The sequence below is a fragment of the Chrysemys picta genome, chromosome 1 (genome assembly GCF_011386835.1).
Source record: "Chrysemys picta bellii isolate R12L10 chromosome 1, ASM1138683v2, whole genome shotgun sequence".
NCBI classification, from domain to species: domain Eukaryota; kingdom Metazoa; phylum Chordata; order Testudines; family Emydidae; genus Chrysemys; species Chrysemys picta.
In genome coordinates this window covers 56,700,686-56,706,374 of record NC_088791.1, presented here as the reverse complement: position 1 = coordinate 56,706,374, position 5,689 = coordinate 56,700,686, and positions in this window count along the sequence as shown.

Genomic DNA, 5,689 nt, shown 5'->3' with positions numbered 1-5,689 from the left:
GCAACGCATCACTTTTAATGCATTTCATCATATTAAGCTAGAACCTACGTGAAACCTAACAACTTGCTTAAAGATTCAACAAATCACTTGAGAAACCAAACCTAAACATGTTTTCCTACAATACATCCACTTCATCTGTCACTAGATTTGCTGAATTATATCACTCATCAGAGGGAATTACTAGAACTGATGAATTTTTATTGAGATCAGACTGGTGCTTTCACTGCTTGGTTCAAAATAGTTTTGAGGATCATTGGTTTTTACTGGCATCAACACAACAAATGAAATTTAAATGTGAAAAATGTGTGTGTTAATAGCTGATACTTGATTTGAAGGGACACATAAAAGGTCAGATTAAAAGATTTTTCACAGAAAGGTCTGCCATTATAAAAATGTTCAGAAGATGATGTTAATGGAGTTAATCTATAGTAATTTTAGGATCATTTGTCCAGTACTACTTCTGAGCATTGAAAGGACTAATCTTCTTAAGCAAATCATTCTTTCAGCAACTCTGAGCGGAAAGAGCTAACTTACTGATAGCCATAAATATAATTCCTACAATAAAAGCGTTCTACTTGGAAGAAGTCAAAGTAGTAATTAAATTGTTTGTATATATGATAATCGTCTGCCTGCTTAGTTTTACTGTACATTTAAAAAAAAGTCAGAAATATTTTAGTGTAATAAATATGCAAAAAAATAGGTTTGTTCATACATATAGCCTTTGGGTCCAACTCTGCAACCCTTACTTATGTAAACTATTGACTTTAATGAGAGTTTTGCCTGAGAAAGGGATGTGGTATTGGATTCTTAAAGCCATTCTGTGTAAGCACAAGAGCTTTAGCAGTACAATAAAAAGATAATCACTGCCCAGATCTGATTTTAAGAAGGAAAGATCAAAGAGCTGATCACCCCTTGACTTGATTCTTTGTGTTTCTATTGGTATTCACCCTTCCTTGATAAACCTAGTAGGCATTTTGTTAATACTAGTGAAAGCAGGCTCTGAATTTTTTCCTAACAAAAGAAGTTTTAATCTTAGTGGCATGTTGACTTTTCTAGTCATTGATGATAAATGTGCATTTTTAATGGAGAAAATTCAAATTTTCTTTATTTGTGTAATCATTTTATTGACTCAAATTGGAGAAATATCTTAATTTTAATCCGAATGGGCAGAGCTTTCAGAATGGAATGGATTTATATTATATTCACATCAGAAAAAGCTTCTTCATATGATGTATATTTCTGTTCTCCAGAAGCCAGGTAGATGTTTTGTGATCCTCAGCTGGTATAGATCTGCATAGCTCTACTGACTTCTATATTGATTTCAGTTTACACCAGCTGAGGATTTGGCCTATTATACTTAGCTAATAAATCCAGTCCTACATTCCTTGTGCTCTGAACTCCTACAGAAACCAGCAACAAAAGTACAATGATCCAAGTCAAAGGATGATTTGAACTTTTATTTAATCTTTTTCAAATCAAATCTGTTGTTGCAAAGCATTTAGAAGACAAAGGGAGCTTTAGGAGTGCTGGGAAGGCAGGATCAGGCCAGACTTTTTTTTTCCAGCTTCTGAAGACAGCCATCTTCACCAATGCTATGCAAAAGCATGTTTTAATTTGCATAGTAGTTGTGCTACCTGACCAGAAAATGGGTATCTTTAGTCAAATCATAGGAATGAGTTATTTCACTTACATGAAACTACCTGTATTTAATAAATCCCAGTAATTTAAAAAACCACACCCCAAAACCCACAGTTTTGTCATTTTACCTTTATACCTGTATTAAGGCCATTAATTCCTTGTAACTTTTAAGTTCATAGGTCAAATCTGCGAAAGCCAGGGAAAGTTAATTTGGAGTGATTCACATTGGAGCACTTACTCATTATACATCTATATTAGGTATGCATGCATATAGTTATACTGTATTGTACATAAACCATAATGCTTTATATAATTAAATAATGCTAAACTGCAGAAAGTATACCTGTGTGGATCTGGGCCTAAAAGTTTGAGGTGAGTCCATGAAGAGTATTACACTGATGCCAGCTTTGAAGCAGATCCTGAAATGAATGTGGAACCAGTTGGGATATCTGGAAATGGGGCTATTTAGTCATGCTTCTTTGCCCAGAGGATGCCAAGCTAGAGATAATTTATGGCACAAAGACCACAACTGTATTAAGCAAATAAATTAACAAGAAGGTAAACAAAAGAGGGCAATGAACATAATCTTTGTGGGAAACGGGGTTATAGATCCTCAGCCTGGTCATGAACCAACCTTAGTTCTGAGTGGCTGATCCCAAGGTCAAAGTGGCTACCCATCCAAAGAAACCATTCAGTCCAACTAGGCCTGGACACAAGGTTTAAACTACAGTCTCTACCCTTGTAGATAGAACTAAAGCTTCAATTGACACAGATTCCAGGCAATCTCTGCTGCTCAGTCTCTTGGTCCTAGCTACTTGCTGAATCCCAGAATTATGGAATTTATATCCCTTCCTATGATACTGGCCCTAACAGCCCAATAAATTTACCCCCTGCCAAGACTAGGGGTAAATTTTTCAAAAGTACATAACTCAGGTTAAAAGGTGGGATTTAGGCTCCTAAATCATTTAAGTGCATTTGCAATTTTTATCCTAGGTCCATGTCCAAAGTTATGACATAACGTACTGAGATACATGGAAACCCAAACAATTCTATCTTGACCCAAACAAAACAGCAATGCAGTGGCTAGTCAGCATTAACAATAGTCAGCAATTAAATGCCAGTACAAAATCTCAAGGAAAAGACTAGCTGCTTGCACTAACCCTCCTCCGCAGGGCAATGGTAGAGAAAGAAAATGCACAGCTGCAAGAAGAGAGCATGCATACCTCTTTGCTGCTCCCCACTCAGCCTAAGGGGGTGGGGGTTAGCACCTCCATCTAGACTAGAGGGCTTCTTAGAACCAAGCCAGGCCATAGTTTCTCAGGAGGGGTAAGGTGGCCCTGGCATCAACCTTGAGAAGCCCAGCCAGCCACTGCCCTGTGAATCTATATGAAAGATGCTGCAAGATGGTGGCAGTGCTGTGCACATTCTGGAATTGAAGTCTGGGGTTCAGGAGAGAGTGCAGCGATCAAAGTGAAATGAGAAGAATGCATGTGTTGGGGTTTCAGCAGCGGTGGAGTCAAAGCAATGGTATCCATGGGCAGTATTGCTGAAGTGATAATGGGTAGAGTCATAAAACTTGGTGGTGTGGAAGGAGAGAGATCTCAGAGTCATGGATGACATCAAGTTTTTGAAGTCTGAGTTGAGGAGGGAAGCGGGAGAGAACTGTGAGGATGTACACCAAACTCAGATCTCCTTATAGGAGGAAGTTTACCATAATCCTGCTCCCTAAATAATTAAAAGTCTCTAATGGAAAAAATACAACCACCTCATCGGTTGCAAACAGACCAGGTAACTTAATACGAACATTCCCTTTGCATTGCCACATTCTTTAATTTAACACATTGCAAATGGTGCCTGTCAACAGAATGGCCACCATGTTGCTAAATCACATTCCTCACAAAGTTATATGCCAAAAGTCAAAGTTCACACTATCATGCCAGTGCTAAGAAGTCCTAATTCTCAGAAGTGTACCCACTACAGGTAGCTCTCTACTCCTATCAGGACATTCAGAGTAAGCAGAAGTTCTTGTTTCACTGACCATATTTGCACATAAGCAAAACAAGGTAAGATATTTTTAGCAAAATGTAAATCACAATATTACACATATCCTCTCTGGGTGTTGTAATATAACAATAAATTTATAACTCATCTCTATTTATGCTTCCTAAGAAAGAACAAACTATTTTTTTTAATTGAAGGTACAGAGCCTCTAACATTTATTTTACACAATATGTTCCCTGCCACAGCATGGGATTGGCATGTTTCAGGATTAGAAAGGTAAGAGAAAGCTATTTTCTCAATAACTTGGCTGGAAAACAGAAATTTTGGGATGAAGGTTATTAGTGAGTTGGGGTAGTGGAATGGGTGTTGTGAAGAAATGACTTTGTTGGAGTTGGAGAAGGTATCGTGAAAAGAGATTACTGATAATATACAGAGTAAGGTTGGCAGGATTGTAGAAATGCTGGGAAGGAGAGGCAGTCTAGAGAGAAGATAGTTTTTGTAAGTGTGGTTGATGACAGGAAAGGAGAAGCAAATTAGAAGGAAGACAAAGGTGTCGGTGAGTTCAAGTTTGGGTAAAGGAGATATAGGACCAGATCCTCCGGTTGTGTAAATTAGCACCGCTCCATTAGAGTTAAGAGAGCTATGCAGATTTGCACCTGTTGAAAGCCTGGCCCATTGAGAATTGCAGCTATCTTAGATTGAAAGAAGGAGGCATATTTCTCAAAGGTGGGCTAGCAGAGGAGGAGTGCTATGTGGACATTAATAGTATTAAGACAATAGGAATTGCCAGGTCCTATGGAAATGAGGGAGGCACAGAAATTGAGGGCTTGATTCTTCACTGCCTTGCAACTTGGGCAGACATTAACATTTACAAAATGGATGTGAAATGCTACCAAGTCAGAATAGTGCTGCTTTACACTTGCTTTACAGAGGTGCAAATGACTACACAAGGAACAAGTCGGTGGAAACTCAGTCCTAAGATGTCACTACCCAGGAGGCATCCATTCCTCAGAAGTATCTGGGATTTCCAGATCTTGTCATGAATATGAAAAAGGGATATGCATCATTATTTTATGAAGTGCCAGTTTGTACTCATGAGGGACTGTAGATGGCCAAGATATATCAGAGGAACCAGCGTAGGCTCTCCCGGAACAAACTGGTTAAAGGGATTAGAGAGAAAGAGAGTTTAAAATAAAGGAGAAAGTCATGGAGAAGAAAGCATAGTTTTGGTCTAGATTACAAACACACTGCCTGTGCATCTGTAGTAACATTTCTAACCATACATTTGGTGTAAGGTTTCATTTTGCGTTGGTTCTTGTGGGGGGATGCCACAGATTTCCTTAAATGGTTGTGTATCATTGTTAATTTATGGCTTCTCTATTCATTCCATATTGCGTGTTTAATGTTAGGCAGCTAGTTGGGAAAAAATGTGTTTCAAATCCTCCCCACCCCATCACATTCTTTTTCTGTTTTATTTAATATTTAACTCTTAATTTTAACCTTTCTCCCTTCATTTAAAGCCCCTTCTTTCCACTAGTACAGTCTAAAGTGCCTTCAGTATAGGAGGTAGTATGTAGCACTTGTCTTACTAAGCTAAAAACGTGACCTTTAATGCTAATCATTCCAGTTAGAGAACCTGCCTCACTCCTTCAACACCAATGCCTACTCAGATTTCAAAACGAGATGCAGCATTACACTGCTGACACCCATATAGCTTATTTGCAGTGTTGGTGCCAGGATATTAGAGAGTCAATGTGGGTGAAGTAATATCTTTTATTGGACCAACTTCTCTTGGTGAGAGAGACAAGGTTTCAAGCTCACACAGAATCCTCAAGAAGAGCTCTGTGTAACCTTAAAAGTTTGTCTTTCTTGCCAACAGGAGTTGATCTAATAAGAAATATTACGTCTCCCATCCATATAGCTTATGTAACTCATGCCAGACTTGCTTTCATATTTCACTGCTATGAAAAGAACTATGCAAAGTATAGTAAATTGCACTGCAATAGTTTATTTTTGCTAAAGAATCTAGCTTTTTATTTGCTCTCACATT